This window comes from Lipotes vexillifer, unplaced genomic scaffold, assembly GCF_000442215.2.
Source record: "Lipotes vexillifer unplaced genomic scaffold, Lipotes_vexillifer_v1.1 scaffold506, whole genome shotgun sequence".
In the NCBI taxonomy this organism is placed as follows: domain Eukaryota; kingdom Metazoa; phylum Chordata; class Mammalia; order Artiodactyla; family Lipotidae; genus Lipotes; species Lipotes vexillifer.
This window is the reverse complement of record NW_006780679.1, coordinates 675,747-686,995: the sequence shown is the minus strand read 5'-3', so window position 1 is coordinate 686,995 and position 11,249 is coordinate 675,747.

The following is an 11,249-nucleotide window of genomic DNA, read 5'->3' as shown; positions in this document are numbered from 1 at the left end:
AAAAAAAAAAAAAAAAAAAAAAAAAGAAAGAAAGAAAAAATATATAGCCTTGAATAAGAATATGAATGGTAAGAGAGAGATACAAAAGTACTTGGTGCTTAATAAAACTCCATTCAAACATAAAGTAATATTATCAAAACACTTATAAAAAGAGAGTCATTTGCCATACATCATTTGTTTTCCTGGAGGTAAAGGGCAAACGAATATAGCTTTAGCTGTTATTGATTTTATAAATAAATTTCTGGAAGGCCTTAAGTATTATTGGTCCTCTGCAAGATGCAGGAATATGAAGAAATAATTTACCTTAAATCTCTCCCTTTGGAGCCACTTGGGATCAATTTAGGAATCTATGGACAAGTTACAAGATTTTTGCATAAAATTTGATGTTTCAAGAACACATTGTTTAATGAATAACAGTACCATATTGTCTTTTAAAAACACTCTTAAAAATATAGAAATATATAGTAAATTGAGATTTTCACTTAACAGTTTAAACTGCCTTCATCTGAACTCAGAAAATCAGAACATACAGTGTTTCTTCTCCACATATAGAATATGAAACTTTTCCAGTAACAGTCCAGTGATTTATACTTTAGCATCCTCTAGCCTTGCCTCAATCCAGCTCCAGTTAGGAAACCAGAAACCACATTAGGTATTTCTACAGGAGGAATTTAACATAGGGAATTAATTATGCAGATGTTAAAGGGCTAAACCAACACAAAAGGACCACTGAGGCAATCCAGACATAGTAGCTATAGGATATAGCCACCACCTCATGAGCTAGGGGAACAAAGAAAGTGGTTGGGGTGTCAGAACTGGGAAAACTGACACAGGGCTCCCCCAAACTGGGACTCACACATGTGAGGGACAGTTCTGCCTACCTGGTGCAATTTTCTTGGGTCCCATAGAGGTGAGTCAGACCTTCAGGTGGGAATGGATGCTGCCAAGATGGTGCTGGTAACACTGGGGGACACAGCAAAGTTGATTTAGGGAACTTTGTAAAAAGCTGGAGGCTCGGAACCAGTTGCTACCTCAAGACCAAGAGTAACTTATCAGGAAAGTTCAGGACCCCTGCCCTTATTACTGATGCAATGAATTAGGATGAATTATCGTTGAATAGTAACTGTCTTCCCCTCTCCTCTTGATGTCTCCACCTCGAACAAAAGCAAAGTGTTCCTTAGCATGGTTCCAGAATATTTTGATTCAAAATTAAGAGAATGGGGGAGGTAGAAAGAAATTTCAGAACATGAGGTGAGAGGGGGAAGATGAATCTAGAAATATTAATTCTAATTACAAAGGAGAAAAAAGGGGGGGAAATGCCAGTAGACTGGAGTAGAGAGAAGAGGGTTTGAGATTTCGCGATTTGAAGGACTTTAGAATAGACATGAAAGAAAGTATTAGACCTTGGAGGGAAGGGTTTCTAGAAGTAATGGTGTGGGAACTTCAGTGTTCTCTGAGAGATGCATATAAATGTTGGAGTTTATTTTTAGTTACTATATGCTGGACAGAGTCTGCTGCATGCAGAAAGTGTACCATGAGGGTTTCAACAGTTATTCAGTTTTCACAGAATAGAAACTTAGTACCTGTTAGAATGCTGTAAAAAAATACCTTTATATATTCCTCCCTATGTAATGTTTCCTGGTGTTTCACACTTACATGAACCACAGACAGAACACTACCCAAATGAAACCTCTTCTTCATGTTAAGGAAAAGAAAATAAAATCATGGAATGGAGAGGATGATGTTCACTAATCAAAAATTAAACATTATTAAAGTTCCGTAACAACTGTGTTTATGTGTTTCCTTTAATTAGTAAATTATTAGCACAATTAAAAAGAATAAATGATAATATCTAAATGTTAATAACTGTCATAATGATTAATTATATTATCTCCTACTGACAGCTCAAAAAAAAAAAAACATTTTTTTCCTCTTGACATCTCAATAAAAGAAAACACTCGACTTCATCATGTTACTTAGAAATAACAAACACCTTAAAATCTTATATTAAATAAACACAGAGTTATCAAGGAGCTTTCAAACTTTGGAAAAGCAATTGAATGGAAAATAAACATTTGGGGCTAGCTCATTTTGCCACTGTAGAATCCTTTTCAAACTCCTTTTGCTTTTGGATTGATTTTTTAAGTATATCTGTGACTGACAAGTCTTTCATCTCTGCATTGTTGCACAAATATACATTAAAAGTAAAAGTGGGCTTCCCTGGTGGCGCAGTGGTTGAGAGTCCGCCTGCCGATGCAGCGCACACGGGTTCGTGCCCCGGTCCGGGAAGATTCCACATGCCTCGGAGCGGCTGGGCCCATGAGCCATGGCCGCTGAGCCTGCGCGTCCGGAGCCTGTGCTCCGCAACGGGAGAGGCCACAGCAGTGAGAGGCTCCCGGCCTCGAAAAAAAAAAAAAAAAAAAAAAAAAAAAAAAAAAGTAAAAGTGAGCAGGCAAACAATGGTTGTAATTTACTTTCAATGATAAAATTTGCCTGGCTTAAGCCATTCTAGTTTTTTTTGGCGCCTCAAATAAGATCTTCTCCTAAGAGGAAGCTTGCCATGTCTAGACAGCAAAGCCTATGACAAATTATAGTAAATTTGGCAAGTGTTTAGAACATCTTTGTATAAAAGGTATCACTTGCATGCTCTAGCTTTACCTTACTAAATGTATGACCTTGGGATTGATATTGACCTTTCCTAAGCCTGTGTTTCTTCACCTGCTCAATGGGGAAACTAAAGTGTCTATGTCATGGATTTGCTAAAAGAATTAAGTGAAATAATGCTTATATATCGCTGACACATAATTACCAATACTTAGTAGTTTTATTATTAGCAATTTTGTATGGCACCTAGCCTATGTATCAGGAGAATTGCTGGGATTCCACAAGATTTTGGAGTTATTTTACCCATTGATCAATACCTTCCCAACAAAGATTAATTGATGGCATTTATTTCTTTTTAACATTTCAAATGTGTTTGAATGGATCTGTTTTTTTGTTTGTTTGTTTTTTTTTTTTTGCGGTACGCGGGCCTCTCACTGTTGTGGCCTCTCCCGTTGTGGAGCACAGGCTCCAGATGTGCAGGCTCAGCAGCCATGGCTCACGGGCCCAGCCGCTCCGCAGCACGCGGGATCCTCCCGGACCGGGGCACGAACCCGCATCCCCTGCATCTGCAGGCAGACTCCCAACCACTGCGCCACCAGGGAAGCCCTGAATGGATCTGTTTTTATATTTGATGTTACTTCTCAAAGAATAGTTTCTCTGCTCATGATAATGCTATGATTAGAAATTACTTGTATATCTCCAAACAAGACTTCTTAGCCTAAATATTTTAAGTATCACTATTATTAGGAGATACTCATATGCCCAGAATAACTTTACTAGTCATAATATAAAAGCTGTTAAATATGGCGCAGTGGTTGAGAGTCCGCTTGCCGGTGCAGGGGACGCGGGTCCGTGCCCCGGTCTGGGAAGATCCCACATGCCGCGGAGCGGCTAGGCCTGTGAGCCATGGCCACTGAGCCTGCGCGTCCGGAGCCTGTGCTCCGCAACGAGAGAGGCCACAACAGTGAGAGGCCCGCATATCGAAAAAAAAAAAAAAAAAAAAAGCTGTTAAATATGAAAACATTCCATATTCCTACTCCATAAAGGAAACCAGCTTTACAAAGTCTCCCATCATATTTTCCTCTTATTTTAGCTCTCTTTATGACAGACTTTTACTCTCTCAACCAAGTCAGATGTTTTACCTGCACTATTTCATTTTGCCTTCTGTGTTCTGCCCCTTCAGCCTACAATACTTTCTTTATTTTAAAAATGCATGGTATCACTTTCTTTCTGAATTTTCAGAAACACACAGAGACTCATACATTCACACATGAACATCCCTGGACACTTTCAGATAACCATCCATGGTACAGTCTGAAAACATAACTGGAAGAGACCTTAGTGACTAACAACTCCCACCTCCTTGTTTAGAAGACATTGAAACCCCAGGTGGTTAATAACAAGCCCTTTGTCACTCAAAGACAAGACATGAGCCCATTTTGCTTCCTCGAGCTTGGTCTACATATATTTTCAAGGTAGCATGTTCAACACGTATCCAATAAATATTGACTGAGCAACTTCTATTTGCCTGGCACCATCCCAGGCCCTGGGAATAGAGCTGAAAGGAAAAAAATGGCAAAAAATCCACCTTCACATTGTTAACTAGTGGGGAACAAATAAGCAAATAATGTTTAATATAATGTCAATGAAAGACAAATTCTATAAGGAAAAATAAAGCATGTAAGATGACACAGAAGGCCACTCTTACACCCCCTTCCATCTACTCTGCACTTGTATTAGGTTCCATGCTATATAGGCATGTCTTCTTGTTCCTTTAAAACAATGCTTTAGATTTTCCTTTTATTTAGGTCACTGATCTGGCCCAGTCTTTGATTCCCACCCCACGAACCACCCATACCCATTTTGCTCTACAGGCCTATTGGCCTGCTTTGTTTTCATCATTAACATGTGGTTCCCCAATCTGTAGTGGACTGGCCTTTAAATCATAGTACAAGAAGATTATCTGGAGATCACATAGGCATGGATAGCTTTATAGCAATTTATTTCCTTAACTGTTCTCCTTTTCAAAGTTGCCTTCTTAAGCACCTGTCTGTCTATGGTCTGCCAGTTCCCTTGCTCCCCTTCCACAATGTTCATCTCTTGCTGCAATAAGAAACTAAACTCTCTCCCAGTCCAAATCTCATTTTTATGCATTGCCCCAGGTTATAAAGACTCCCAAGGATAGTCTGAGAATGGAAAGATTCAGTGTGGTGACTGAGACATTTTATTTCATCCGGCTATAAACTTGTGGCAGAGCTCAGCACCTCTATCTATCTAACTATCTATCTAGCTACCAATTATCTCTTCTTCCATCCAGTATTAAATACTTATAAAACATCTACAGTGAGATTGGTTCAAGATGGCAGAGTAGAAGAACATGCACTCACTCCCTCTTGCGAGAACACCAGAATCACAACTAACTGCTGAACTATCATCGACAGGAAGACCCTGGAACTCAGCAAAAAAGGTACCCCACATCCAAAGAAAAAGGAGAAGCCACAATGAGATGGTAGGAGGGGTGCAACCACAATAAAATCAAATCCCATAACTGCTGGGTGGGTAACTCACAAACTGGAGAACAGTTATACCACAGCAGTCCACCCACTGGAGTGAAGGTTCTGAGCCCACGTCAGGCTTCCCAACCTGGGGGTCTGGCAACGTGAGGAGGAATTCCTAGAGAATCAAACTTTGAAGGCTAGCGGGATTTGACTGCAGGACTTCGACAGGACTGGGGGAAACAGTGACTCCACTCTTGGAGGGCACATGCAAAGTAGTGTGTGCATCAGGACCCAGGGGAAGAAGCAGTGACCCCACAGGAGACTGAACCAGAGCTACCTGCTAGTGTTGGAGGGTCTCCTGCAGAGGCAGGGGGTGGCTGTGGCTCACCATGAGGACAAGGACACTGGCAGCAGAAGTTCTGGGAAATACTCCTTGGCGTGAGCCCTCCCAGAGTCCACCATTAGCCCCACCAAAGAACCCTGGTAGCCTCCAGGGTTGGGTTGCCTCAGGCCAAACAACCAACAGGGAGGGAACTCAGCCCCACCCATCAGCAGACAAGCAGATTAAAGTTTTACTGAGCTCTGCCCACCAGAGCAACAACTAGCTCTACCCACCACCAGTCCCTCCCATCAAGAAACTTGCACAAGCCTCTTAGATAGCCTCATCCACCAGAAGGGCAGACAGCAGAAGCAAGAACAACTATAATCCTGCAGCCTGTGGAACACAACCCACATTCACAGAAAGATAGGCAAGATGAAAAGTCAGAGAGCTATGTACCAGATGAAGGAACAAGATAAAACCACAGAAAAACAACTAAATGAAGTAAAGATAGGCAACCTTCCAGAAAAACAATTCAGAATAATGATAGTGAAGATGATCCAGGACCTCGGAAAAAGAATGGGGGCAAAGATCAAGAAGATGCAAGAAATGTTTAACAAAGACCTAGAAGAATTAAAGAACAAACAAACAGAGATGAACAATACAATAACTGAAATGAAGAATACACTAGAAGGAATCAGTAGCAGAATAACTGAGGCAGAAGAATGGATAAGTGACCTGGAAGACAGAATGGTGGAATTCACTGATGTGGAACCAAAAAAAGAAAGAAAATGAAGACAGCCTAAGAGACCTCTGGGACAACATTAAACATATGAACATTCACGTTATAGGGGTCCCAGAAGGAGAAGTGAGAGAGAGAGGACCCGAGAAAATATTTGAAGAGATTATAGTAGAAAACTTCCGTAACATGGGAAAGGAAATAGCCACCCAAATCCGGGAAGTGCAGAGTCCTAGGCAGGATAAACTCAAGGAGAAACATGCTGAGACACATAGTAATCAAATTGACAAAATTTAAAGACAAAGAAAAATTATTGAGAGCAACAAGGGAAAAGCAAATAACATATAGGAGAACTCCCATAATGTTAACAGCTGATTTCTCAGCAGAAACTCTACAAGCCAGAAGGGAGTGGCATGATGTATTTAAAGTGATGAAAGGGAAGAACCTACAACCAAAATTACTCTACCCAGCAAGGATCTCATTCAGATTCAATGGAGAAATCAAAAGCTTTGCAGACAAGCAAAAGCTAAGAGAACTCAGCGCCACCAAACCAGCTCTACGACAAATGCTAAAGGAACTTCTCTAGGCAGGAAACACAAGAGAAGAAAGGGACCTACAAAAACAAAACCATAACGATTAAGAAAATGGTAATAGGAACATACATATCGATAATTACCTTAAACCTGAATGGATTAAATGCTCCAACCAAAAGACACAGGCTCACTGAATGGATACCAAAACAAGACCCATATATATGCTGTCTGCAAGAGATCCACTTCAGACCTAGGGACACATACATACAGATTGAAAGTGAGGGGATGGAAAACGATATTCCATGCAAATGGAAATCAAAGGAAAGCTGGAGTACCAATACTCATATCAGATAAAATAGACTTTAAAATAAAGACTATTACAAGAGACAAAGAAGGACACTACATAATGATCAAGGGGTCAATCCAAGAAGAAGATATAACAATTATAAATACATATGCACCCAACATAGGAGCACCTCCATACATAAGGCAACTGCTAACAGCTATAAAAGAGGAAGTCAACCGTTAACACAATAATAGTGGGGGACTTTAACACCTCACTTATACCAATGGACAGGTCATCCAAACAAAATTATAAAGGAAACACAAGCTTTAAATGACACAATAGACCAAATAGATTTAATTGATATTCATAGGACATTCCATCTAAAAACAGTAGATTACACTTTCTTCTCAAGTGCACATGGAACATTCTCCAGGGTAGATCACATCTTGGGTCACAAATCAAGCCTTAGTAAATTTAAGAAAATTGAAATTGTGTCAAGTATCTTTTCTGACCACAATGCTATGAGATTAGAAATCAATTACAGGGGAAAAAAATGTAAAAACCACAAACACATGGAGGCTAAACAATACGTTATTAAATAACCAAGAAACCACTGAAGAAATCAAAGAGGGAATCAAAAAATTCCTAGAGACAGATTACAACAGAAACACAATGATCTAAAACCTATGGGATGCAGCAAAAGCAGTTCTAAGAGGGACGTTTATAGCAATACAATCCTACCTCAATAAACAAGAAAAATCTCCAATAAACAATCTAACCTTACACCTAAAGGAACTAGAGAAAGAAGAGAGAAAACCCAAAATTAGTAAAAGGAAAGAAATCATACGGATCAGAGCAGAAACAAATGAAATACAAACAAAGAAAACAATAGCAGAGATCAATAAAACTAAAAGCTGCTTCTTTGCGAAGATACACAAAATTGATAAACCATTAACCAGACTCATCAAGAAAAATAGGGAGAGGACTCAAATCAATAAAATTAGAAATGAAAAAGGAGAAGTTACAACAGACACCACAGAAATACAAAGCATCCTAAGAGACTACTACAAGCAACTCTATGCCAATAAAATGGACAACCTGGAAGAAATGGACAAATTCTTAGAAAGGTATAACCTTCCTGCCTGAACCAGGAAGACATAGAAAATATGAACAGACCAATCACAAGTAATGAAATTGAAACTGTGATTTAAAATCTTCCAACAAACAGAAGTCCAGGACCAGATGGCTTCACAGGCGAATTCTATCAAACATTTAGAGAAGAGCTAACACCCATCCTTCTCAAACTCTTCCAAAAAATTGCAGAGGAAGGAACACTCCCAAACTCATTCTATGAGGCCACCATCATCCTGATACCAAAACCAGACAAAGATACTACATAAAAAGAAAATTACTGTCCAGTATCACTGATGAATATACATGCAATAATCCTCAACAAAATACTAGCAAACAGGATCCAGCAACACATTAATAGGATCCTACACCATGATCAAGAGGGATTTATCCCAGGGATGCAAGGATTCTACAATATACGCAAATCAAACAATGTGATACACCATATTGACAAATTGAGGAATAAAAACCATATGATCATCTCAATAGATGCAGAAACATGTTTGACAAAATTCAACACCCATTTATGATAAAAACTCTCCAGAAAGTGGGCATAGAGGGAACCTACCTGAACATAATAAAGGCCATATATGACAAACCCACAGCAAACATCATTCTCCATGTTGAAAAACTGAAAGCATTTCCTCTAAGATCAAGAACAAGACAAGGATATCCACTCTCACCGCTATTATTCAACATAGTTTTGGAAGTCCTAGCCACGGCAATCAGAGAAGAAAAAGAAACAGAAGGAATACAAATTGGAAAAGAAGAAGTAAAACTGTCCCTGTTTACAGATGACATGATACTATACACAGACGATCCTAAAGATGCCACCAGAAAACTACTAGAGCTAATCAGTGAAGTTGGTAAATTTGCAGGATACAAAATTAATGCACAGAAATCTCTTGCATTCCTATACACTAATGATGAAAAATCTGAAAGAGAAATTAAGGAAACATTCCCATTTACCATTGTGACAAAAAGAATAAAATATCTAGGAATAAACCTACCTAGGAAGACAAAGGCCTGTATGCAGAAAACTATAAGACACTGATGAAAGAAATTAAAGATGATACAAACAGATGGAGAGATATACCATGTTCTTGGATTGGAAGAATCAATATTGTGAAAATGAGTATCCTACCCAAAGCAATCTATACATTCAATGAAATCCCTATCAAACTACCAGTGGCATTTTTTACAGAACTAGAACAAAAAATCTTAAAATTTCTGTGGAGACACAAGAGATCTCAAATAGCCAAAGCAGTCTTGAGGGAAAAAAGCAGAGCTGGAGGAATCAGACTCCCTGACTTCAGAATACTACAAAGCTACAATAATCAAGACGGTATGGTACTGGCACAAAAACAGAAATATAGATCAATGGAACAGGATAGAAAGCCCAGAGAGAAACCCACGCACCTATGGTCAACTGATCTATGAGAAAGGAGGCAAGGATATACAATGGAGACAAGAAAGTCTCTTCAATAAGTGGTGCTGGGAAAACTGGAAAGGTACATGTAAAAGAATGAAATTAGAACACTCCCTAACACCATACACAAAAATAAACTCAAAATGGATTAGAGACCTAAATGTAAGAGTGGATATTGTAAAATTCTTAGAGGAAAACGTAGGAAGAACACTCTTTGACATAAATCACCGCAAGGGTTTTTTTTGATCTGCCTCCTAGAGTAATGGAAATAAAAACAAAAATAAACAAATGGGACCTAATGAAACTTAGAAGCTTTTGCACAGCAAAGGAGACTACAAACAAGACGAAAAGACAACCCTCAGAATGGGAGAAAATATTTGCAAACAAATCAATGGACAAAGGATTAATCTCCAAAATATATAAACAGATCATGCAGCTCAATAGTAAAAATCAAACAACCCAATCAGAAAATGGGCAGAAGACTTAAATAAACATTTCTCCAAAGAAGACATACAGATGGCCAAGAAACACGTGAAAAGCTGCTCAACATCACTAATTATTAGAGAAATGCAAATCAAAACTGCAATGAGGTATCACCTCACACAAGTTAGAATGGGCATCATCAGAAAATCTACAAACAACAAATGCTGGAGAAGGTGTGGAGAAAAGGGAACTCTCTTGTACTGTTGGTGGGAATGTAAATTGATACAGCCACTATGGAGAACAGTATGGAGGTTCTTTAAAAGACTAAAAATAGAATTACCGTATGATCCAGCAATCCCACTACTGGGCATATACCCAGAGAAAAACATAATTCCAAAAGACACATGTACCCCAATGTTCATGCAGCACTATTTACAATAGCCAGGTCATGGAAGCAACCTAAATGACCACTGACAGTCGAATGGATAAAGAAGAGGTGATACATACATACAATGGAATATTACTCAGCCATAAAAAGGAACAAAATTGGGTCATTTGTAGAGACGTGGATGGATCTAGAGACTGTCATACAGAGTGAAGTAAGTCAGAAAGAGAAAAACCAATATTGTATATTAACGCATATATGTGGAACCTAGAAAAATGGTACAGATGAACTGGTTTGTAGGGCAGAAATAGAGCACAGATTTAGAGAACAAACGTATGGACACCAAGGGGTGAAAGTGGCAGCAGGGGGAGGTGGTGTGGTGAATTGGGAGATTGGGATTGACATATATACACTAATATGTATAAAATGGATAACTAAGAAGAACCTGCTGTATAAAAAAATAAATAAAATAAAATTCAAAAAAAACACACAAAAAACCAAAAAAGAAACCATCTTCAATGTGTTCTTTTGTTTGGAAAATATATTAGTAAGCAACAGTAAAAAACTATTGCCTTTTTGGTGCTTGCATTCTAGTGGCACACTAACTTCCTTCCTTCCTATCTTTTTCCAATCTATGTTAAATAAGAATTAATAAGTGAGAAAAGTTGTCACCAGGACATACATTATCATTTTTTTAATTAAAAATTAAAATCAGACATTTTTTCCGATTGAAGTTACATTTGATGTGAAGGACTGGTTTGACAATGAGGACTGTTTTGCCAATTATCTTATCCAGTTGAATTAACTAAGTCTGAAGCTGTGAACTTTTGATGTATGTATATTTAAAACACATATGTAGTAGTCCTTACTTCTGGAAAATATATAATTTACAACTCTAAACA